At 36.4% G+C, this 27,912-nt stretch overlaps 1 protein-coding gene across 12 annotated transcripts in view; it reads left to right on the forward strand.

The window, feature by feature from the left end:
* LOC106879509 (methyltransferase-like protein 25B) overlaps positions 1-27,912 on the forward strand; it is a 143,372-nt gene that overhangs the window by 56,060 nt on the left and 59,400 nt on the right. The window lies entirely within an intron of this gene.

Consider the following 27,912-nt stretch of genomic DNA (forward strand, 5'->3'; position numbering starts at 1 on the left):
GTCTCCCAGAACACTCGTCACTATTGACATTTTTTTGGCCATCTTGGAAACGTCTCAACCACTCATACACTCCTTTCCATACACTTTTTGTAACTTCGCTTAAACTTCTGAGAAGATATCACCATGACAACTTCCTCTGTCATGGTCAATGCAACAATCACACGTTACACACCTTCCTTCCAAGCACTGCTGTAAATAGCATAAGTAATCTAGAACGTTAAAACTTAATGCGCATCCACAGCAGAGTTCAAGGTCAATCTGTGTCAAGCAGCTTCACTCTACATACTTTAGCTTTGTTACTATGGCAACAGTCTGGATACTTATTGATCATCATCGGTTAACTTCCATTTTCCATGCTGGCATGGGTTGGACGGTTTGTCTGAGGTCTGGAGAGCCAGTGGATGCACCAGGCTCCAATCTGATCTGGCAAAGTTTCTACAGCTGGTTGCCCTTCCTAACGCCAACCACTCCAAGAGTGTAGTGGGTGCTTTTTACGTGCCACCAGCACAGGAGCCAGTCGGGTGGGCCTGGCAACGATCACATTTGGATGGTGCTTTTTACATGCCACCAGCACAGGAGCCAGTTTGGGGCTGTGCTAAACAGCTCCTCATCACCAAATATTTCCTCAGTTGACTACCATATATGAACACTTGTCCTGACCATTTCGCTTCCTTAGGGAAATGAAACAGCACTGTTGAAACCTGCTGATTATATGGCTAGACTAAAAGGTCTAGACTCAACAGGTCTTCTCAAGCATATCATATTGCCTGACGCATCAGGCATATTCTTAACAGGGTTGGACATGCATGGCTGCGATCTCACTTTAGTTGTCGGGTCTTCTCAATCACAGCATATCTCCAAAGGTCCCGGTCTCCTGTCATTGCCTCTGTGAGGCCCAATGTTTCAAGGTCATATTTCACCACCTCATCTCATGTCTTCTTGGGTCTACCTCTTCCACAGGTTCCTTCTACAGTTAGGGAGTGGCACTTCCTCACACAGCTGTCTTCATTCATATGTAACACATGGACATACCAGTGCAGTCACCTCTCTTGCACACCACATTTGATGCTTCTTATGTCCAACTTTTCTCTTAGGGCACTTACACTCTGTTATATATGCACACTGACATTAGACATCCAGCGGATCATGCTAGCTTCATTTCTTTCAAGCCTATGCATGTTCTCAGCATTCACGGCCCATGTTTCACTACCATGTAGCATGGAAGTTCGCACACATGCATCATACAGTCTACCTTTCACTCTGAGCGAGAGGCCCTTAGTTGCCAGCAGAAGTAGGAGCTCCCTGAACTTTGCCTAGTCTATTCTTACTCTAGTCACTACATTCTCAGAGCAACCACTCCCACTATAGACTTGATCACCTAGGTAGCTGAAGCTATTAACTACTTGTATTTTTCCCCCTGGCATGTGATAGAATCTGTTATCTGTACATCTTCAGTGTTTATTACCCCAGTGCATCTGCCACATACAAAAACTATTTTCCCTGTTAACCTTCCTTTGATATTGCTGCACCTTTTATGTATCCCTAGCTTACACCGGGTACATTGTATGGTGTTTCTACCCACGCCTTTTCTACAGATGAAGTAGGGCTATCTACCTGAAGGGTGTTGTGATTTGATAGCTTTCCAACTTACTAAGACTTTGGTTTTGGCTAGGTTAACTTTAAGGCCCTTTGATTCTAGACCTTGCTTCCACACCCTAAATTTCGTCTCCAGTTCTGGCTGTGACTCAGCTATTAGAGCAAGGTCATCAGCATATAGGAACTCTCAAGGGCAGTCTGTCTTGAATTCCTCTGTTATTGCTTGGAGGACTATAATGAATAAGAGGGGGCTGAGGACTGATGCTTGGTGGACCCCTACTTCTACTCAGAATTCTTCACTATCTGGTTGCCAACCCTCACCTTACTGACAGCATCCCTGTACAGGGCCTGTACAGCTCTTATTAATCACTTGTCTATCCCTAGTTTCTGCATCACACACCAGATACGGGATCAGGGGACCCTGTCAAAGGCTTTCTCCAAGTCAACAAAAGCCAAGTACAAAGGTTTATCTTTGGCTAGGTATTTCTCCTGCAGTTGCCTTACCAGAAATATAGCATAGTGGTGCTTCTGTCTGGCACAATCCCAAACTGCATCTCATCTAGCCTAACTCTCTCCCTAATTAGTTGGGCTACGACCCACTCTGTAACTTTCATCACCTGATCCAGTAATTTGATACCCCTGTAGTTATTTCTATCTAAAGCATCGCCTTTTCCCTTGTAGCAGTTGACTATGGTGCTGCTACACCAGTCATTGGATATGACTCTTTCATGAACTACCTGATTTACGATGCGGGTCACAAGACCATAACCCACACCACCCAATATTTTAAGCGTCCTAGCAGTGATTCCTGATGGGCCGGGGGCTTTCCCTGTCTTTATCTACCTGGGTATTGTCGATTTGGATAGCTGGTCCCTCTACTGGGTCAACCTTTGGCAGACTCTCCTCCTCTCATTCATCATAACATTCAGCAATCTTTTATAATGGCTTCTCCAAGCCTCTTTCTTTTCTGAATCACTAAAAGCAAGTGCACCATCATCCATGTGGACACATTTCTCTCCTATGACATCACAATTTTCTCTCACACACTGTCTTGCAATCTGAAATACTTCAGTTCTTGGTCCTTATGTCGCTAGACATTGGCAAACGTCTTCTTTTCTGTTTCACCCTTGGCTATGTATACCTGTCACCCAGCCTCCCTTCTGACTATCTGGTACAGTTCCCTGCTACCCCCACCCTTCCAGGCTTTCCAAGCCTGTTTCTTTGCTCTAATGGCTTTGTCTACCGTATTATTCCACCACCATGTTACTCTAGGTCTGGAAGGGACTTTGCACCAGCCACAGATTTGGTCTGTGGCACTCAGCAAGCTGTCTTGCAGGAGTTCCCAGCTGCCTTCTATGTCACAGCACTGCAGCTCCTCCTCTCTATCATCAAATTTCTCGGTAAGGATATCCCTAAATCTCTGACCAGGTGAAGGGTGCCTAAGCTTCCAAGGTCTTCTTTTCCAGATTGGTCTGGTTTTGGGCATCCTTCTAGCCTCGAGTCTAAAGTCACTAATAACTAGTCTATGTTGTGGGATACATTCTTCACCAGGGAGAGTCTTTGTATTTAAGAGCAACCTGGTGAGAATGAAATTGATCTGGCTAGCAGAGTCACCCAATTGATAGGTTATCAGGTGGCTAGTTGGCTTCCTGAAATTGGTGTTGCAGATCAATAGGTTATTTGCATCGTAGAACTCCAGGAACCTAGTTACTTCCTCATTTCTGGTACCAACTCTATGGCCCCTATGTACACCATGGAAGATACCAAATTGCTGTACGACATGCCCATTAAAATCTTCAGCCACAAAGATGAGATCATTATCACTCATCTTTGAAGTAGCCTGCAGAATATCATAAAAGTGATCCTTCTGTTCATTTGGTAGGCCTGCTTGTGGGGCGTAGGCAGAGATAATTGTAGCTATGCCATTTTGCAAGACTAGCCTGAGTTTAAGTACTCTATCACACACCCTCACTACCTCTATGACCTTATCCATCCATTTCTCTGCAAGAAGTATGCCCACACCCCCTATTATATCACTATTACCTTCCCAGAAGAGTTTATACCTATGTGCTTTGCCTGTGAGGACTCTGGCTGAAGTTCCTCTCCTTCTTAGTTCTTGTATGCAACACGTCTCCGTTCAAGCATCTCTACAATCTCACTACCTTTCAATTTGCCTACATTTAGAGTGCCAACTCTGAAAACTGGAAAAGAGATATGGGAAGTAACACAGGAAGGAGAGATGTTGTTCAGTACATGAAAAGAAGGTTCCCGTGAACGTTTGGTAACAGGCATCATAATAGTTGTTAAAGTTGTTACCTCTACTAGGTGGGTGAGGGGGCATTGTTAATATAAGTGTTATGAGCCTTGTGGGAGAAGCATTACTGATGCTGCAGATATGTGTAAGTAAATAAATATAAAAAAGGGTAAGTGGGCTACTATCTGGTTTAGTTAGTCTAGAGATAGGGGGTGGAGTGAGAGGAGTGGGCAGCAAGATTACCAATAGGGGAGGAGAGAGGGGAAGGGCAACTAGATGTCCAGTAAAAGAAAGATTTCCGGTGAGAGAGAGAGAAAGAGATTTTCGGTAAGAGTGAGAGAGATTTCTCGTATTGGTGGTGGGAAAGGGTGGATGCAATCACCGACATGAAAGGTCATTTTAAGGATTATAGCAAACAAGAAGGTGTTATTTTAGAGAAAAGTACGAAATAAGTATGTACATGAAGCCAAGAAACAAGGTTAGTCATTGTAGGATTAGAACTTTTATGTGTATATAACAGGTCGGACACCAGTTTTTCTATGTTGGTTGTTTATCACAACAACAGGTCGTTGAAATGTGAGATATACTATATCTTTATTTATAATGTTTTCATTCGTAAGTTATAACAAATTTTATTGTTTATTAATTAAAAACTATAATGATAATTTCGTTACTTATAACTTAATTATAAGTATTTATCACTAAGCATAACTCTTAGTTTAGTTTAGGCTGCGTAAATGTTATGATGTATACATGATAAAACGCTGGGTGAGCGTTTATCATGTGCACGTATGTTGAAGATATAGATTATATTTTTTTGACCGTTACACATAAAAAAATACAGTTTCATTAATATACAGAAATAAATTCAACAAGTTGAAAGAAACAAGAAATAAAAGGAATTAAGTTTCTACATGAATTTATTATATACATATTTTTACATTTATAGAAATTTAGAAACAAAGCATTTCATCGTAGAGAATTTACGACTTAAAATTATCATTAACTAGTTTCTCATTCTAACTAATAAGGTTTCACGACAATTCAATATTGTCGGATTTGAGTATTGAACATGGCATATATATTAGCCTATACTCAAAAGGGTGAGTGTCGTGGACTTGAGTAACATCCAACGATCACTGGAGATTTTGCCGAAAATCAGGGTTTTTATAACTACTCATACACGAATCATAGAACCGTAACCCCGTGAAAGATTTCTTCAACGAAGTTCATAATTCGTATATGGGCAGTAATTTTTAACCAATGAGAAATCAATATTTTCTCATGTTCTGGCAAACAAACTTACGTTCTCTCTCCGCCTCTTATGAGTTTGCTACAGAACAAAGAAGAAAGAATTATTTTAGAGAATAGATGGGTTTGAATGAATGAGGCATTTAAAAACAAGAGAATTTCTTAGCTTAGCTGTGCATATTTTCGAGTATGGTTGCCACTGAACACATGGAAGAACTTGTATAAACTGTTTTATCAAAGGAGAAAAAAAAAAACTTCACAAATTGTTACTCAGAGTTTCACATGTCTGTTCATCAGACAGTTATGATAATTAAAGAATAATGAAAGTTTATAAATTGTGGGTATATACAGTCTTTTGTGGATATTCAATGAATTTGCATTTAAATGTGATTGGATGACTAATTTTGAAAAATAACAGCTGCCAGTTGGGGTTGATAGTAACAAAGAAATAAATATAAAACAATAGTTGAATTGAAAATATCAGCTCAACTTTGTTATTTCCTGAAGGAATATGTAATATGACATAAAAAATTTTCAAGACATAGCCCTGAAATTATCAAGTGATTGGAAAAACTACATAATGGCCAAAAGAATCATATATAACAGCAAAAGAAATTGTGTATAATGAAATGCAACAGTCTGAAAAAATAAAAGAAAAAGTGGGTTGTTTGGGCTAAATTTAATGATTTTTTTATGTCTCCTTTTTTTAACACATATGATAGGCTTCTTTTAATTTCCATTTACCATAACCACTCACAAGGCTTAGTTAGTCCTGGGGCTATAGTAGAAAATACTTGCCCAAGGTGCCACACTGTGGGACTTAATGTATCAGTGAACAGTGAATGGCATTGGAGATCATAAAGATTCAAGTTGTAGTTGAGAAAAAGTTATCCGACATGGAGGACTGGAATCTATCTAGTATTGGAAAAGAGTTACCTGTGTAGCAAGTCATAAAAGGCGGAAATATGACGTAATGGTCGTTTGCTTGAACAAGCATAATTGTTGGTAACCCCATTGGTTAAAATTATTGCCCATATACAAATTCTAAACTTTTGTCAAAGAAATCTTTCATGAAATACAGTTCTTAGAATTCGGATATGAGCAGTTATAAAAACCCTGATTTTTGGGAAATTACTGAGTGTTCGTTGGGTGTTACTAAACTCCACAACACTCACAATAGATTAGAAATAATACATTTCTAAATCTCTCCGAGAGATTTATGCAGTAGTGATACGATGAAGTAGTTGTATGCTGTTAACTAAATGTGATAGTCCTCTTATGGGAATAATACTATTGTTGGTTAGACCTAGGAAGCAGTGCAGCTTCCTAGGTCTAATCAACAGTAGTATTATTCCCTTCAGGGGACTGTCACATTAAGTTAACAGCATACAACTACTTCACTCACAATAGTGTTCATAGGATTGTTACGAAACTCACTCATTGAGATATTGGCTATTTTTTATGCTATGTCTGATAAAAATCCAACAACACTTATTTGAATTGTTGTGAACTCTAGTAGTTAGTATGAAAAATTAGCTAGTGTGAATTTTAAGTCGTAATTCTCTACGACAAAATAACTTTACTTTCCAATTGTACTATAAATGCCAAATGTACATAAATAAAATAATGTAGCAATTATTTTCTCTTTCTTCACGTTCTTCAACTTGTTAATGAAATTTATTTCTGCAATTATGAAACTGTGTATTTTTTTATAGCGGTTAAAAGAACACAAATTTGTTTATCTTCAACTGCTACAAGTGTAAAGGTGATGCTTTAGATAGAAATAACTACAGCTCTCCTCATCCATCCATAGTACATGTCCATACCAACGCAAACATCTCTCTTGCATACCACATCCAATGCTTCTAATGTCCAACATTTCTTTAAGGGTGCTTACACTCTGTCGTGTGTGCACACTGACACTACACATCCAGCGGATCATGCTAGCTTTATTCCATTCGAGCCTACGCATGACTTCAGTAGTCATGGCCCATGTTTCACTGCCATGGAGCATGGCAGTTTGCACACATGCATCGTACAATCTACCTTTCACTCTGAGCGAGAGGCCCTTTGTCACCAGTAGGGGTAGAAGCTTTTTGAACTTTGCCCAGGCTATTCTTATTCTAGTGGTAACACTCTCTGAGCATCCACTCCCACTACAGACTTGGTCACCTAGGAAGTGGAAGCTATCAACTACTTCTAGTTTCTCCCCTAACATGTGATGGAATCTGTTTTCTGAGCATCTGTAGTGTTTATTGTCTCTGTGCATCTGTAGTGTTTATTGTCCCTGTGCATCTGTAGTGTTTATTGTCCCTGTGCATCTGTCGCATACATAAAATGTCCGTTAGTGTTTCCGAGTACATATTTCTCGCTATGGCGTTTATGTAGCTGGAGTCAGGATTTATGCATAATGTTAAGACTTATAAGTAAGTTATAAGTGACAGGTTTATCAATATATATTCCTACTTCAAAAGTAAAATATATTTATTATCTATTTCCAAATAGGAAACATATAAAAATAGTGTTACACAAATGGTAACCAAAACGTGACTATAAAAAGTGGTGACTGGCTATAAAACCTGCATCATGATGATTTGCACTGGCTTTCATAATACTGACATCCTGACTGTTACTCAATGCTCTGTGAACGCTGTAAAGGCTGTAAGATATAACATGGACAGCTGCAATAGTGACTTCAAGCCACAGCTAAGAAGGGGATCAGCAGGGGTTGTGACAGCATCCACACACTGGAATTCATTCCCTCATCTTTAAACAATGCCTTAGACTCAATTCAGGTGGTTATGTGAAGCTACTGGAGGCTGTGGTCAATCCCTGGCTGGAGAAGGTTGCTGTTGGAAGACCATATGTGTGGCAGCAGGATTTGGCTCTTTACCATACTTTCTGAAAGAGTTAGAAGTGGTTAACAGAGACTTCACTAACCCCAGTTTTTGGCCTCCTTATTCCCACTGTTTTAAACCCATGGATTACTATATGTGTGGTATGGTTGGAAAAGACACAACTGCTCTGCCTGCAAAACCAAGGTCAAGCTATTGGTCAAGATCAATTTCTTTTCTAGTTCTGGTAGTGATTCTGCTATGAGGGCCAGTTCATCAGCATAGAAGATTACCAGGAGCAACCTGTCTTGAATGCCTCTGTTATTGCCTGGAGGACTATGATGAATAAGAGGGAGCTGAGGGCTGATCCTTGGTGGACCCCTACTTCTACCCAGAATTCTTCATTCTACTCATTGCCAACTCTAACCTTACTAACGGCATCGCTGTACAGGGCCTGTACAGCCCTTATTAACCATTCGTCTACCCTCAGTTTCTTCATTGCCCACCAGATAAGGGATCGGGGGGGGGGGCTGTCAAAGGCTTTCTCCAAGTCAACAAAAGCCAAGTACAAAGGTTTATCTTAGGCTAGGTATTTCTCCTGCAGTTGCCAAATCAGGAATATAGCATCAGTGGTGCTTCTATCTGACACAAAAACGAACTGCATCTCATCTAAGCAGACTCCCTCCCTAGTTAGTTGGGCTATGACACTCTCCGTGACCTTCATCACCTGATCCAGCAGTTTCATACCCCTGTAGTTATTTCTATCTAAAGCATCAACTTTACCCTCATAGCCAGTCATTGGGTATGACTCCGTCATGAACTTCCTGGTTTACAATACGGGTGACTAGGCCATATCCCACACCACCAGATGTTTTAAGCATCTCAGCAGTGACTCCTAATGGGCTGGGGGCTTTTCTTGGCTTCATACCCTTAATTGCTTTATCTACCAGGGTGCTGTCTATTTGGATAGCTGGTCCTTCTATTGGGTCAACATTTGGCAGGCTCTCCTCCTCCCTTTCATTTTCCGCGTTCAGCAGTCTTTCATAATGGCTTCTCCAAACCTCTTTCTTTTTCGAATCATTATAATCATTCATGCGGATACATTTCTCTCCTGTAACATCACAATTTTCTCTCACACACTGTCTTGGAATCTGCAATACTTCAGTTCTTTGGTCCTGACATTGCTGGACATTGGCAAACGTCTTCTTTTCCACTTCACCCTTGACTATGTATACCTATCACCCAGCCTCCCTTGTGGCTTGTGTATATATATGTGTGTGTGTATGGTGAGAATTTATAAAAAAACAAAAGACGAAGACAGGTGTGTAAACAAATGTATATATATATATATGTATACGTATGTGTGTGTATATATGTATGTGTATATATGTGTGTGTGTGTGTGTATGGCTACAAACACAAACATGGACACACAAATACACGAATGTATATACACTCACACACACACATACATATATATATATCTTAGCTGCTTTCTTGTATACAAGCAAAGCCATTGCTAGAAAGAACCATTGAAATGAGTCAATGTTGAAGCCCGGTGAAAGTTTTGTGCATTCTATTACATAATGCACAGCTGTGTTGGCTCGCAGAAGAAACAAGTGCCACAGTATGAACACTTTTGACTTGCTTTTTCAATCCTCCAATGGAGAGGCACACCTTTACACATGTTATACACGTTCTGTTGTGAACAATAACTATATCACACTTTACCATGGGTTGATTCCTGTGAGTTCCCTGATGGCTGACCAGGCCCGCATGACTCAAGCACTACCTCCCACAAAGCACACACACAAAATGCTAGATATATATGTGTATATCATCATCATCATTTTCTATGCAGACATGGGTTGGATGGTTTGATTAAAAACTGGTAAGATGGGGTGGGGAGCTGCACCAAGTTCCAATCTGATTTGGCATGGTTTCTACAGCTAGATGCCCTTCCTAACACCAACCACTCCAAGAGTGTAGTGGGTGCTTTTAAACATCTCACTGGCATGGATACCAGTTATGAAACACCAGCATTGGCCACAACTATGATCTCACCTAGCTTGACTGGTCTTCTCAAGCACGGTATATTGCCAAAGGTCTCGGTAACTTGTCATTGTATCTGTGAGGCCCAACAGATACAAGGACATGCTGCAACACCTCATCCCATATCTTCCTGGGTCTACCTCTTCCACAGGTTCCCTCCACAGTTAGCGATAGGCACTTCTTCGCACAGCTGTCCTCGTCCATATGCATCACATGACCATACCTGTGCAGTTGTCTCTCTTGCGCACCACATCTGATGATTCTTATGCCCAACTTTTCTCTCAAGATGCTTACACTCTTTCATACGTGCACACTGACATTGCATATCCAGCGAAGCATACTAGCTTCGTTTCTTTCAAGCCTTCACATATCCTCAGCGGTCACAGCCCAGTTTCACTGCTGTGTAGTATAGGTGTTCACACACATGTGTCGTACAATCTGCCTTTTGCTCTAAGGGAGAGGCTAGCAGAGGTAAGAACTCTCTGAGCTTTGCTTAGCCTATTCTTAGTCTAGCAGCTATGCTCTCAGAGCATCCACCTCTGCTACTGACTTGGTCACCAAGGTAACAGAAGCTATCAACTACTTCTAGTTTCGCCCCAGCATTTGATGGAGTCTTTTTTTTATGCACAAGTTAACTCAATTCTAAACCTTGCTTCCATGCCTGAAATTTCTTCTCTAGTTCTAGTAGTGATTCAGCTATAAGAACATGGTCATCAGCATAGAGAAGCTTCCAGAGGCAGCCCATCTGTTTTTGTCTGGAGATCTATGATAAACAAGAGATGATTGAGTATTGATCCTTGGTGAACCCCCACTTGTACCCTGAATTCATCGCTATACCCATTGATAACCTTCATCTTACTGATAGCATCCCTGTACATGGCTTGTACAGCTCTCACCAACCACTCGTTTATCCCTAGTTTCCCCATTGACCACCAGATAAGGGACCAGGGAATGTTGTCAAAAGCTTTCTCCATGTCAACAAAAGCCAAGTACAGAAGTCTGTCTTTGGTTTAGGTACTTCTCCTTCAGCTACACAACCAGGAATATAGCATCAGTTGTGTTCCTGCCTAGCACAAATCCGAACTGCATCTTATCTACAATAACTCTCTCCCTAATTAATTCACCTATGACCCTTTCTGTGACTTTCATCACCTGGTCCAGCAATTTGATGCCTCTGTTATTATTCCTGTCTAAGGCATCACCTTTTTTTTTAGTAGCAGTTGACTATAATGCTGCTACACCAACAATTGGGTATGACTCTCTCATGGACAACCTGATTAACTATTTGGGTGACTAGGTAATATCCTATGTCACCAGATATTTTAAGCATCTCAGCAGTGACTCCTGATGGGCCGGTGGGGTTTGGCTTTCCCTGTCTTCATGTCCTTAATTGCTTTATCTATTAAGCTACTGTCGATTTGGATAGCTGGTCCCTTAGTTGGGTATTGTAAAATAGTCTTTTACCACTGTTGTATCTGTCTTTTGATGATGGTTGATGCTCTGACAGATATTGTTATATTCTGAAGTCATCAATAGAATGGTTCTATCTGGCACTGTACGACCCCCAGTCATAACAGTGTTATTATCCTCGAAAGGTTGGATCAATATAATGTCCACTCAGTATCACAGTATAATTACTTTTGAGGCACAGATACAATTATCAACAGTCTACATGTACTCTCAACCTTCTGACATTTTCCTGTCAACCAGCTACTGAACTATTTATAATGGCTGGCTACTACTACTTTTTACTGGGAGAGGTGTACAATTTCACTATACAATATCTCCCCTTTTAATTTTAATAGTTAACAATCATTTTTTTTATTCACCCCTCCTCTTTATATATATATATATATATATATATATATATATATATATATACCCAATAACTTTTCTTCTTAGGGTCTACTTTTAGGAGTTCAGTGTATTTCCTTTTCCTTGTATGTGTGGTTTCAACTTCTTGTAATGGTGTTGGAACCTGAAAAGTGTCATATAGCCAATCCATCAGTATTTCTACTCTTGGTTCCTTTTCTTAAGCTGATTTCTATGTCACCTTTCCATTCCATTTCTGCTTCTTACACCATACATCATTCTTCCTATGTATGTTACAATTTCTCCTTCCCAATATTGCTTGCCTTTTTTGTACATTCTTACATATACCTTATCTCTGATTCTAGAGAATTTTGGCATGTTTTTACTAGCATATATTTTTTTCTTCACTGGTAATAGTTTATCGAATACTGACTTCACCTTTCTGCAAACATTAATTCTGCTGGTGAACTTCCTTCTGGCATATGAAGAATTGTTGGATCACAACCTCATCTGTGGCTTCCTTATTAGCTTTCTTTAAAGCTCTCTTAAAAGTGTCAATGAACTGTTCAGCCCTTCCATTCAATCTAGGGTGATATAGGGCTACAGTTTTATGTTCTAACATGAACATCTCACAGGATACAAACTGTGTTCTGTTAACAATTATGTCCAGTACACCAAATCTTGCAAACAGCTCATGTAAGAAGTTTATTATGGTATATGAGGTTAGTCATTTACACCTCAATACCTCAGACCATTTTGTATAGTTGTCCACTGTTATTAAGTAATATTATCCATTTACCAGACCTGCAGAATCGATATGCAATCAGGACCATGGTTTTTTCACTTCCGGCCTAGGTTCACATTTTGTAGTAGGTAGTTTCGCTGCCAGTACACATCCTCTGCAGCCTTTTACCAGGTTTTGAACTTCCTTGTCTATGCTTGGCCAGTATACGAAACTTTGTGTCAGCACTTTCATTCTAGAGATGCCTGGATGTCCCACATGGAATTCTTTTAGCATTCTCTTCTCTAACGTCTGTGGTATGACCACCCTCTGAGCGTACATTAATACACCATCACATATAGAGCACACGTTCACATCTTGGTGGTTCTTTGCATCAGATCTTTCTTTATTTCCTTTTGTCAACCACAATTTTCTTTTTGTCTCATTAATAAATTTGTCAAATCTTGCATTTCTTTTTATTTCTTCCAAAATTACTGGTAGTTCACGCATGATGTTCCACATCACTTTTTTTGTTTCTGTCTCTGCTCTTAGCACTGCTATTACAGTTTCTTCCACCAGTTCGTTATTTCTTGAAATTAGCCTAGACAGACCACCAGTCTGTCCCAACTTTTTTGAAGGCAGATATTCCATTCTATAATTGTAGTTTAATAGAATGGTACCCCACTACTGCAGTCTGTTTGCTGTTTGTATTGGGATTCCTTTCTTGGCTCCGTATAACTTTATTAGAAGTCTATGGTCTGTTTATAACCAAAAATGCCATGAATGAACCTTTGGAATTTTTGCCAGTGGCATGCACTCACAGACATGCAAGCTATGCGCCGCATGTCCTGTTATATCATCGGAAAATTAGATAAAATAGTTACTTTCTTGCAAAAAATAATCCGTCCAGTTTTCGAAATATTCTGTCTCCCCTTCTCCTCTCTTAGTGACTAGTAAAAGCTTTGAGAAGGTATGCATTGAGAATCCAGCATATAGACACTCCCTAACTCCCTATCTATGTTAGTTTGTCCTTCCTTCTCTTAGTGACCTGTCAAAAGATATGCTAAGACCGATAGCATATATATTTTGTACCCCTTCCTCTCTCTGTCAATGATTCCACAAATTTATCATAGGAAGTAATGCTTTCTGATAATAGCATTACCCCCACCTCTCTATCTCTTTGTTAGCTGGTTCTACTTTTTGACCGGAACTAGAGCAGTTCTCAAGAACTGCTATAATTAGCAATAATTCTTGGAACAGCCTGGCGGTAAGTTTGAATTTTTTTTATCCAAAACATCTGTTTGCACTATTATATTTTTGGAGTGTTCTGAAAACAAAAATATTTAATTTGACTAACATCATTTTTCCGTTTTTTTTAAAAATTTACTTACAATATACGTAGATGCTTACACGTGTGTTACTTTTTTCCAAATGAGTGAAATGTGTGTTATAAACGATATTTTGAGAAATAGTTTTTCGAAAAGAGACTTCGATGGAAAACAATTAATTATAAACGGTGGGTGACCAAAGAACTTGTATATTTAATCAGTAAATATGACAAAAAAATGGAAAGTCATCTAGATACAGCTTCTATCTTCACTGGTCTGTCAAACCAGTGATTTCTTATTTTTGTTAGAAGTATTCAGTGACATTTTTTCTTTTACTGACTTCTTATTTAATATCCAGAGTAAAAGTCATGACATAGTGTATTGTAAAGAGCAAATAGATAAAACTAGAACTGTACTCGAAAACAAACTTGATAATTTTTCAATCTTTTATGATATATTAGGGGAAAAATATGGAGTTGATGCAGGAATCGGAATTCAGAGATCCAAAAATATATCTATTGAGCCTCAACGACATTATTAGAATGCATTGTAACAAAATTATCAGTACAGTAGTTGACCAAATAAAAGCACTATATTCATCCTTAGAAGAGTTTAAATTCATGGAACTTTTGAATTTCAACAAAGTTGATGAATATTGCAAACAACTACCTGTGGACTCTATACATTCTTTAAAAATCACTTATGGCAGATTTTTTTATGTAATTCGTTTACAAAGTGAGCTCAATGTGACGTATTCAATGAAAGATTTTAAAAAGCGAAGTTAAGTCATTTAATGAGTTGCATTTACAGCAGTAACCTTGTTGAAGCTATGCCAGAACTCTTCAATCAGTGCAAGTTGATTTTGACAATTCCATCTACCACTGCTTCTGTAGAGCGATCCTTTTCTGCATTAAGTAGAATCAAAACATACCAAAGAAATGCGACAGGAGAAAGAAGACTGTCTGGATTAGCACTAATGTCAATTGAAAAAGATTTATTACAACAATTGATGAAAAGAGATTTCTATGAAAATGTGATAGATATATTTGCCCAGGAAGATCGAAGAATTGAATTAATTTATAAATGAGGTAAATAACATTTTAGAACCTTAAAAAAAAAATTAATATATTAAAGGGCATATATTACAGGTTTTGGTTAGTGTTTGTTATAATGTAAGGTTCGACCATCTTACATCAGGAGAAATGGTTCGACTTCTTCATCTGTGCTGCTTGGTGTAGTCTATTTACGGCCGTAAATGTCTTGTTTCAGTCTCAGAGATGTTGACTTCTACCACAACAGTTTTGGGGGGGCTTTTTATAATGTTGAATTTTCACTGTCTTTCATTGTGTGTGTATTCATGTATATGCGTGTATTTTCAATGTGTGTGCGTGAGACGTAATCTTTTAATATACGGAGTTCAGTAAGTCTCAGAACAGTCTGCTTGAGTATCGATAATTTTCCCAGAATTGACAAGTAGCATGATAAAACACCTGACTTGTCTTCCAGGGCGTAATGATCTTAAAGCACGGCCATATAATGTAACTAAATGTGTTCTCTTAATTAAATCATTTCAATTTGATTCAGCTCAACCAATAGGTATAGGGGCTAGTGCAGAATCGCACCCCTTTGAAAAACGAATTTTGTGAAAAATTTGTTTCTGATTCCTACCTTTAACAAAGATTCTGAATATGCAAAAATATTAACAGAATCCAATTTCATCTTTATTACATTTCACTTATGATTTTTAGACTTTTTAAGGGAGAGTGAGGATGGGAAAGTACTGACGTTTCGAAGAGAGAGAAAAATACAAACAATACATTTATTTCAGGCTCATCTTTACAGAGCCATTTTTTATTCCCTGCTTATTCTAGGTCATACGGGGGTGATTGCATATTCAGAATCTCCCATATATAAATTGTAGGAATACGAAAATTTATTTACTGAAAAATTGTCGTGGGGGGGGGGGGGAGAAATTCATTGCATGCCCAACCCCGGAAGTCACCGCACGCCACTGATTTTTGCACACCAAATATGATAGCCAATGCTGCTTTTTCAATCTGGCTATAGCTCTTTTCCACCAGTAATAATGTCCTTGATGTGTGAGTTATAGCTTTCTCCTGCCATCGTTATTCTTGTGTAGGAGCACGGCTCCTATCCCATACTTGCTAGCATCTATAGCTAGTATTATCTCTAACTATGGGTCGAAATGAGTAAGATACAAGTCTGAAGTTAACACGCCTTTAAACTCATTAAATGCTTGCTGGCATTTCTCTGTCTAAACCAATTTGGCACTTTTTTTTAATTCATTAAGTGGTGCCATTTACCTTATGTATATTTGGTATATACACTTGGTAATAATTTACCAAGCCTAGGAATGCTTGTAGCATTGTCACATTTGTCAGGAGCGGAATATTTCATATTGCCATTGCCCTTGATGGGTCTGGTCAGTGTCCACTTTCATCGATTACTTGACCTAGGTATTTTATTTTTTCCATAAAAGATTTGCATTTTTCTTCTGTCAGTTTTAATTCATATTCACTTATTCTCTCGAATACTTTCTTTGTGTTGCAACCAAGACTTGCTCTTTATCTGAATGCCATCTAGGTATGCAACAGCGAAGTTAGAATCACTTAACATCACATCCATTATGTGTTGGAATATGGCGGGTGCCACTTTTACTCTAAACAGCAGTCATTTGAACTTGTACAATCCACAGTGTGTATTGATTGTTAGTAGATGTGTACATTCTTTCTCTAACTGAATTTGAAGGTATGCCCCTGGGAAGTCTAACTTCAAAAAAATTAGCTCTACATCCCAATATTTTTTCTGTTTTTTCTGCCACACATTGTCTTCTGGCTTTTCTGCACTGGTCTTATGTGGAAATACTCTTGGTTCATTTCCAGTTTTGATAGAATTTTTGTTCGGATTTCCCTTCTATCTGTCAATCCTTGTGCAAAAATCAAACACTTGGATGAATCTGAAGTAAGCATATCTAGCCTAAATCTTTCACATTCTTTGTTGAGTCTGCCTGTATAAGTAGTGAAGTCTTCATCTTCGCTCAAGTTTGCACAACAAGATTATTTTTCATTTTTGTCGAGGTATTTAATTTTCCATGTAAATTAGTTTAAACTCTTCATTTGAAAGTTTTTTTGTTTTTTTTTTCACTGCACATAAATTTGTTTTTCCTCTTCATTATCCTTATATAAAAGAAAACTCTACATTAAGATATATAAGTAACCATCCCTCGCAAATAAAAAAAAGCCCTACTACTAAATATAAGTAAAAGAATTTCAAACTTCTCCTCTAATGAAGAGATATTTAATAAACATAAGGAAAAATACAATATAGTATTAAAAAATGCAGGATATAAAGGTAAAATTAAATACCTACCCAATAATATTAACTATAATAGCCAGGATAAAGTAACTACCCCCAACCCACAAAATTTAGACAAATATAACACTATCAAAGATAAATATAATAATAATAATAATAATAATAATAATAATAATAATAATAATAAAGAAATATTAAAAATACGATAAGACAACCCATAAAAAATAATAATGGACATAACAACAACAACAATAATAATAACAATAATAAAATCATTACTAATAATAGGAAAAATTATAACAAAAATAGTATTATTAAATATAAAAATAAAAATATGAATAATAACAGAGAATTTACACATAATATAAGTAACCCTAATAAGGGAAATAACGAAATAGATACTATATAGCTAATAATCCCTTTCGCTATGCAAATCAAGAATAACATAGTAAAAACAATTTTTAGTTTAATTAACAAACATTTTACAAATGAAAAAAAAAAAAAAAATCTTGGGAAATAATAACAAAACAATAAGAATAGGATACAGTCTAACACATAATCTAGCTACCAACATTTCCTCAATTAACAATAGAAAACTAGACACCTTCTGTCTAAATAGAAAAATTAACAGAAGTAATACAAACATAAATAATAATAATAATAATAATAATAATAATAGAAATGGCATGGTTAGTGATAACAATAATAATAACAACAACAACAATAATAATATTAATAACAGCAACAATGGAAATGTAAATAATAGTAATAATACTAGCATTAATGATCACAATAGTATAAACAATAATAACATTATTGGGATCAACAATAGCCACAGAACTAATGTAATAACTGTCAACCCCACTAACATAAACCCTACACAGCCACACAGAACATGTGATTGTAGAATAAGTAATAATTGTGTATTTAATAATAACTGCATTAGAAAGGAGTTATACTATATTGTATTTTTCCTTATGTTTATTAAATATCTCTTCATTAGAGAAGTTTGAAATTCTTTTACTTATATTTAGTAGCAGGGCTTTTTTTTTGCGAGGGATGGTTACTTATATATCTTAATGTAGAGTTTTCTATCAATGTATAGTTATAGTAAGTAAACAATATGACAGCAAGGTATATGTGGGTGCAGCAAAAAACAATATGAAACAGAGACTTAATTATCATAACTATACATTTAGAAACAGAAATAGAAATTCTACAGGGTTAAGTAGCTATATATGGGAACTTAAGGATGGGGGGAATTAACTATAATTTAAATTGGAAAATATTAACAACAGCACCTGCATATAATACTAAAAATAGAAAATGTATGTTATGTATTAACGGAATTTTTCTTTATAATTGGGACTAAAATTCCACTTATTAACAGCTTTAAGGAATGCAATGTTTCCTGTCTTCATAAAATTGGGCATACCTTTACCAAATACCATTAGAAACTAGTTTTAAAATACCCCTACTGACATAATAATAATAATGATTATTGTTCGAGTTATTATTGTTGTTATACTGTAATGTATTATATAATGTGATAATTATGCAGGTATATATATAAAAGAGGGTATATATTAAGTTAGCTATAATTATATACATGTATGTATGTGTGAGTATATATTACTATTGTTGCTACTTTTGTATTAATATATGTGGATATGTGTGTATTTATGTATCTTTGTGCACGCACTTGTGTATACATATATTTATGTATGCATACGCATATATGTAGGTTTAGGTAGGTGTGTATATATGTATCTTTGTGCACGCACTTTGTGTATATATATATATATATATATATATATATATATATATATATGTATGTATATATTGTATGTGCATGTGTGTGTATATGGATAAAGACACTGATATGCAACCCCATTACAGAACTAATAAATTGATTGATTAATTAATTAATTAATTAGCTGATTGATAAGTTGACTGATTGATTTTAAATAATGGACCTAAATTTTTGAGGATTTATTATAATTATAGACCTCAATAAACCAGAGTTACCTCCCTTCATTCTATTTATAGCTTAAAAACCCCACCACCACCACTACCACCACACCTCTTAAATATAACATTAAAACTAATTAACTGAATAAATAAATGGATAAATATTTTAAAGGACTGAATGACTGATGGGTTTATTAATTAAGTGACTCAATACTATTACATAGAGCCTTGCATTTGAGGCATTTTGTCAGATAAAATAGATTTTAAACATAATTTTAGCAATAAATAACAACAATTTAGTAATTATTAGGTATATATATACAAAAGAGGATACATAAGGACATATATTGAGTTGGTTCATTAATTTACTAACTAAACACTGTTGCATGGAGAATTACAATTAATGCATTTTATCGGAGAATAAATTTTAAGCATAATTTTTACGATAAATAACAACTTAATGAAGCAACTTGTACTGTCACTTTTGGTCTTTTGTCCCTTATTTGAATTTGGTCCAAACAACTTCCAACATATAATTTTAATCCTATATTACCCGTATGATTTAGTAAATATACAAATGATTCCCCTAATTAAACAAATACATATACAGTTTTTTAATAAATTAGTAATATCACTTTAACCTAAAATACTAATATATATATATCTATTCATCCACATTTTTCTTATATATTGCATAATTTAAAATAATTTAATTTAATACAATATAATAGAGTCAAGTCCCTATATTAATTTCTTTATTGACTTTTACTATCCTACCTACTAATAGTTAACCTTGGATTATTTCTGTTTTGTTTTTTATTTATATATATTTTATATATATATTTGCCTAATTTGTTGTTTATGTTATCGGTTATCCATTAACCAACCATAACAAAGTCATGTCCTTTCAAAACAATAGATGACCAAATAGATTACGGGACTGACCATAACCCCCTCCCCACTACCCGCAGGATTTCAGCTACTCGATAAACAAAAGTAACGGAAAATAATAAAGTATTTTGATTAGTACCCAGAAATCTATTACTTTTAGTACCAACTAATATCACAGGTATTAATATAAACTCTAACCCACTTATTGTGGACTGTTACCTCAAGCCCTCAATTGAAAACATCGCATGTTTATATGTATATATATATATATATATATATATATATATATATATATGTTTGTGCATAATTATTATAATTATATAAAAAGAAAAATACGAACTACTACAGTAATCCTCTCTTCTCAACACATGAAATATGTATGTACCTATGGGTATGTTTGTATGTAAATATATATATATGTGTGTTTGTGTGTGTATATATGTATATATATATGTGTCCCTCATTTATATACCTTTTCATTCCTACATAACTACAATAATCTTAAGATATATTCCACTATTATTTCTCTTTTGATAATGTTTTCTTTCCTCTGTTTATACTTTATCTAATAAGAATAATATAATACACCCAATAATAACAATAATTGATTCCTTTGTATGCATATACATATACATGTATAGATATGTATTTATGTATATGTAAAAGTGTGTATATATGTATGTATTTATATTTATAACTTAACCTTATGAAGTTTCTAAACTCTCTGACAAAGCCCAGAGGCACACCCAAAGTACCTTAATCTTATCTACCAAATACTTCAGTTCACTGAAGGGATGGAATTAAAGTGGGGTACTTTGGCCTCTTAGCTGAAACAGCTGTAAGATATTATTCTACTTTCTATGGTCTATGTTATATATTTTAATAATTGCTGGTATTTTTATATTTTATATATTATATATCTAAAGCATAATATGTTATACATGTATGTATATTGTTATAATTGTTTTTTTAAAAGATAAATAAATAGACATAATATAATGTCTAAAAGTTGATGAATACCACCTCTTGATCCCCTCAATTTTCTTATTGCTGTATGTATGTATATATATATATGTGTGTATGTGTGCGTGTGTATCAGCATATGCATCCCCTGAAGAGGAGCTAACCACTCCAAAATGCATGCATTTGCCAATCTGATTAGGGGGAATTGTGAACTGGCTTTCAGTGTCTTTACACTTATCTGTCTACTGCAAGAAAATCTTTCTCCATGAAAACACACTTTCTTACACGTTAAATATGCTTCAAGTTTATTTTAACTGGTAATAAATTTTTACTTATACACATGCTTTCATCCCACATCTATATATATAGAGATTATATATATATGTATGTATGTTGAGCATTGTTATGAGGATAATTGTAATAATGGAACAGCCCTCCCATGTGAGAAGTGGTATGTGCTAGTCATTACAAATACTGTGATGAAGGAAGTCAAGCGTGTTAGTTGTGTAGTGAATATAGATAGTCGTATCTTACTTGTCTAACTAACTATACTGCTATACCAGAGTGGGCCTGATAACAGTCTGACAGAGGATTACAACAGTGTCGACGAGGAATTAACAAACTCATGAGGATTAAACAAACTCATGAGGATTAAACAAACTCACAAGGAGTAACAAAACTCACAAAAGTTTTTGTGCAAATTTTACAGTATACAAAATTGTAAAATTATGGAAGAATTGTTGGCTGGTTTGCATGAGTTGCAAAACAGCAACAACAACAATTACTATTACAGCAGTTAGTGCTACAATTAATGAATGATAAGTCATCTAAAAATGCTGAAAATATGTTCTAGCCAGATTATGTTGCAAACTCAATAACAGAATTTAAATATGGACCAGACAAAGGAATTACCGTCGAGGTGTACTATAGAAGATATGAACAGATCTTTAATAACGAGAGCAAAGATTGAGACGACAATATGAAACCATGTTCAATCTTAAGAAAACTGGCAGCAGGAGAACATGAGTGTTACAGCAATTATGTACTCCCAAAAAACCCTTGTTATAAATTTTAAAATAGACATACTATGTAAAAGTTTTAGCTCAATACATGCTGAAAATATCTGAACCTAGAAAAGAACAATGCTGGTAGAGTTAACAGAGAATAGGAAAAGTTCACATTGGATAAGTTAACACCTGATGTTTACTCAGGGTCTAACTGCAGAAAAAAACAGAAGTAACAACAAAAATTCTCGCTAACATGGAACAAAGCCAAGCTGTAACCTTACAACAAATGTCAGAAGAGTGTGAAAGAATTGTAAATTTAAGACACAACACAAACAAAATTGAACATAAAGATTGCTCCCAAGTGAAGCAAGTGCATTTGAAAATACAAAACAAGCAGAATAGAAATCAAGTGTGTACTAAAATACAGAACAAACAGGTCAAAAATCAGGAGACAAACCCATATTTTGCATGTGGAGGTCTACACTTGAGAAAAAACTGCCCGTTTAAGAAAGCAGAATGTTTCCATTGTGGCAATATTGGACATGTAAACACGCACTGTAAAACCAAGAATGTTGGAACAAAGAAAAATGTTTAAAGAAGATGTTGTCAAAAGAAAATAGTAATGTGACAAAGAGGAAATTTGTTAATGTGAAAATTAAAAATATAAGAGTAAAAACACAGTTAGATACTGAAAGTGATATTACCACTGTGAATGAGGAAACTTGGAAGTATATTGGTAAGCCAAAATTAAGTAAATCTACAAAAGTAGCACATGGTGTATGGATAAAAAATTGTGACCAAATGAAAATAGCAAAAAGTATGTGTGTTAAAAAATTCAGTTAATCTATTCGGCACACAGTGGATGGAACTATTCGAATTATGGAATATGCCCATAAGTGTTTTGTGTGTGTATATAGTTGGTTCGGTTGAGGGTTCAAATGCAGCTGAGAGATTGAAATGAAAAATATAACATTTATTTCCAGATATTTTCTCGGATGAACTGGGCTACTGCATGAAAACAAAGGTACAAATTGTAGTAAAACAAAATGCAACACCTGTATTTAAGCCAAAACAGAATGTACCATTCACGGTGCTAAAACAGGTAAATAAGGAACTTGAAAGACTTGAAAGCCTAGGAATAACTGAGACTAGGCAGCACCTACGGTCTACATAAAAAAGGAAACTAATAAGTTAAGAGTTTGTGCAGATTTTTCAATGGGTTTGAATGATTGCTTAATCTCACTTAACTACCCATTGCTGAGTCCTCAGGAAGTGTTCACAAAATTAAATGGAAGGAAATTCTTCTCAAAATTAGACCTCTTGGAGGCATATCTACAAATCCAAGTAGAAGAATGCTCACACTTATTAACCATTAATACACACGGTGACTTATTTAAATTTAAGTGGCTCCTTCCATATTTCAGCAAGTTATAGATACAATGCTGGATGACTGTGATTTTGCTATTACCTATTTAGACGATATCCTAATTAAAAGCAAATTACATGAACAACATGTAGAACACATAAAGAGGGTATTTGAAAAGATTAGAGAAAATGGTTTTAAGTTAAGTGAAGTAAAATGCGAGTTCTTTCTGAAAAAAATTAAATACTTGGGCCAGATAATAGATAAAATGGATGGAAACCAGATTCAGCCAGAACAACTGCAATAAAAAATATGTCCAGGCTGAATAATGTGACTATGCTACAAGCATTCTTGGGTTTAGTAAATTACTACCAAATTTACATTCCCAATATACACAATGTAAGGGTTCCACTAAATGATTTGTTAAAGAAAAATGCAAAATGGTGCTGGACTGATAAGTGCTAGTAGGCATTTGACAAATTAAAAAACATTTTAGCATTGAACTTACCTTTAATGCATTTTGATCCAAAGTTGGATATTATATTGGCCATAGATGCAATTGATTACAGTGTAGGAGCAGTACTCCTGCACAAATATGACAATGGGGGTAAAAAGACTATAGCCCATGCATCACGATCATTATTACCAGCAGAGAGGAACTGTAGTCAAATAGAAAAGGAAGTGTTAGCAATCATATTCGGTGTGAAAAAAATTCCATAGATTTATTCATGAAGAAGTTTTTGTCAACAAATGGATCATAACCTACAACTGTCAATATACGGTTCTAAAAGAGGAATACCAACACACACAGTGTGTTATTGAATTATAATTACAAAATGGAATATTTACTGTCAAAAAAAAACTAGGGCATGTGGATGGGTTGTCCAGACTAATATCGAAACACTTCAAACCATTTGAAGATACAGTAATCGCAGCATTAAGATCAAAAAGAGAAATAAATAATGTAATGTGGAATGTGGTACACAAATTAATGGGGACGCTTGAAGACAAAACAAAATGTGGAAAATGACAAATTCATAACAGAAATGAAAAGAATACTGTGAACAGGAAAAGTAAATAGGAACAAGGTTGGTGTGAAACAAAACCAAGACATGAACCTATACTCGATTTGTGATGGCGTACCAGTGTATGCACAGAGTAGTAATACCTGGAACATTGCAAAAGAAAATGTTGAGGGAATTCCATGTTGGACATCCTGAGGATGAAAACTTTAATGCAAAGCTATGTGTACTAGCCAAAAATGGATAAACAAATCAAAAATTTAGTGAAAGACTGTGGAGGATGTGCCCTAGCAGAAAAAATTACCAATGATAAAGAGTGAACCTTGGCCAAAAGTAGATGTTCTGTGGTCAAGACTACACATCAATTACACTGGTCTCTTAAACAATTCGTACTACTTAGTGGCAGTAGATAGTTTCTCTAAATTGGCCAGAAATTTTTAAGTGTAAAGAAGCCAACCTCCTCAACTGTGACAAACTTTCTATATGAGCTAATTGCAAGATTTGGTATCCCAAACATGATAGTATCTAACAGTGGAACACAATTTGTGTCTTTTGAGTTTCGAAAGTTTTGTAAAACATTCACTGTGGAACATGTAACTACTGCGCCATACCATCCCAGATCTAACGGACAAGCAGAACGCTTTGTCAATACATTCAAGAGAGCTCTAAGAGAGTCACAGATGAGGTAGCTCTACAACAATTCTTAAGAGTATACCATGTGGCACCAAATCCACATGCACCAGCAGGTATGTCATCAGTGGAGCTGATGTTTGAGGAAAATAAAATCAGTCTTCAACAAATTGCTACCTAGTAAGAAAAGAAAAATTGCAATGGATAATACAGCAAGATATTTTAAAATTGGTGAAAATGTATTTGTTAGGACATGTAAGAAGGGAAAATAAAGTTGAGAAGATGATGTGATTACCAAACACATAGGAAAAATGCTATACTTGGTAAAAGAAGAAAAGAAGTATGCAAAAGACACATGAACCAACTGAAAAAAATATTCATTGAGAGCGAACCCAAGAGAGAGGAAGAACCAACAGAATGGTTATATGATACTTTTCAAGTACCAACACAACTAATTGAACCCAGATGCACAAGTGAAAGAAAAAGAAAATGTACAGAGTTCCTGGAAGTGGATGCCAAATGGAAAAATATTAAATGTGTAAATGTATGAAAAAATAACTCAAAAAAGGAAGGTGGAGAGATGTAAAAATTATTGTTAATAAAAAGAAATAAAATTACACTCCCTAAGAAAAAAAGAAAACTTAAAAGGGGAAATGTTATGGGGATAATGGTAATAATGGAACACCCCTCCCACGTGACAAGTGGTATGTGTTAGTCATTATATGTGGCACTCCATCAGTTATGACGACGAGGGTTCCGGTTGATCTGATCAACAGAACAGCCTGCTTGTAAAATTAATGTGCAAGTAGCTGAGCACTCCACAGACACGTGTACCCTTAATGTAGTTCTCGGGGAGATTCAGTGTGACAAGGCTGGCCCTTTGAAATACTACTCATTTTTGCCAGCTGAGTGATCTGAAGCAATGTGAAATGAAGTGTCTTGTTCAAGGACACAACACATTGCCAGGAATTGAACTCATGATCTTATGATCATTTGCCAAATGCCCTAATCTTTAAGCCACGTGCTTTTACTAGTCATTATAAATACTGTGATGTCAAGAGTGTCAGTCATGTAGTCAATATAGATAGTCGTGTCTTATTTGTCTAACTATACTGCTATACCAGAGTGGGCATGATAACAGTCTGTCAGAGGATTACAACAAACATAAAGGTTATCTTTCACTGCATGACTGTCTGGGACAAGCTCAAAGTGCAACACTCCCTTGAAATTCCACCAAACTCACAATATGACCATTGTTTCAAATCACCATTGTTTGACAACAGATTTTGAGGCCTGGCAAGAATGGCTAACAAATGAAAGTTCTAGATAGCAAGAAAGAAAAGTGGTATTAGGAGGTGGAGGGGCAAGTGATGTGAGGAGGGGTTTGATTGATTGGGTGAGCATCTGTTTATGCATTAAATATATTTTCTGCTAGAATAAGAATAGCCTGGGTAAAGTTCAGTGAGCTCCTGCCTCTGCTAGTGACAAAGGACCTCTTGCTCAGAGTAAAAGGTAGACTGTATGACGCATGTGTACGAACAGCCATGCTACATGGCAGTGAAACATGGGCTGTGACTGCTGAGGACATGCGTAAGCTCGCAAAGAATGAAACCAGTATTCTCCAATGGATGTGTAATGTCAGTGTGCATACTCAACAGAGTGTAAGTGCCTTGAGAGAAAATTTGGACCTAAGAAGCATCAGATGTTGTGTGCAAGAGAGACGACTGCGCTGGTATGGTCATGTGGCGAGAATGGATGAAGATAGCTGTGTGAAAAAGTGTCACATCCTAGCAGTTGGAAGAAGAGGTAGACCCAGGAAGACCTGGGATGAGGTGGTGAAGCACGACTTTCGAACATTAGGCCTCACCGACGCAATGACTAGTGACAGAGACCTTTGGAAATATGCTGTGCTTGAGAAGACCCGGCAAGCCAAGTGAGACCATAACCCGTGGCCTATACCAGTGGTGTAAACAGCCCACTTATGCGTACCTTTCTTTCATTGGACACTAATCTCTACTTGTGAAGACCTGTTGAAACAAGTGAAATCGAAATCAAATTCAATGACAGCACCGCATGACTGGTATCCATGCTAGTGGAGTGCTAAGAGCACCATCCAAGCATGATCGTTGCCAGGACCACTGACCAGCTCCCATGCTGGTGGCATGTAAAAAGCACCATTCGAGCGTGATTGTTACCAGTGTCACCTTACTAGCACTTGTGCCGGTGTCACGTAAAAAACAACATTCTAGCTAGGGTGTTGCCAATGCCGCTGGACTGGCTCCTGTGCAGGTGACACATAAAAACACCATTTGAGCATGGCCGTTGCCAGTACTGCCTGACTGGCCCTCGTGCCGGTGGCACGTAAAAGCACCCAGTACACTCTCAGAGTGGTTGGCGTTTGGAAGGGCATCCAGCTGTAGAAACTCTGCCAAATCAGATTGGACCCTAGTGCAGCCATCTGGCTCACCAGTCCCCAGTCAAACCGTCTAACCCATGCCAGCATGGTAAACGGATGTTAAACAATGATGAAGAAGAAGAAGAAGGATGCTGGACAGTAAGAAAATAAGAGAAAAACATGCATCTAGGAAATGTGGCTTATGCAAAGCAGAAAGATCTCATACTCTTCTTAGATCCAGCAATTCTAATACGCTGCTTGATTCCAGATCTGAAATTATTAGCAGGTGTAGAGACATGGACAGGTTTCTTTTATCGAATTGGAGGGCACTTTGGATTGAGTTGCTTGTCTTGCAGACTTTGACATATTTTCTGTTATTTTATTCTATACCAGTTGAATTTAATAAGTTTTCTGCAAACAAAGAGGATGAGGATCTTTTCTTGATTTCGTTTCTTTTTTTCTCGTTCCAGTTTTTGCACCAACCTTC

This window comes from Octopus bimaculoides, chromosome 16 (genome assembly GCF_046866305.1).
Source record: "Octopus bimaculoides isolate indiv1 chromosome 16, ASM4686630v1, whole genome shotgun sequence".
NCBI classification, from domain to species: Eukaryota; Metazoa; Mollusca; class Cephalopoda; order Octopoda; family Octopodidae; genus Octopus; species Octopus bimaculoides.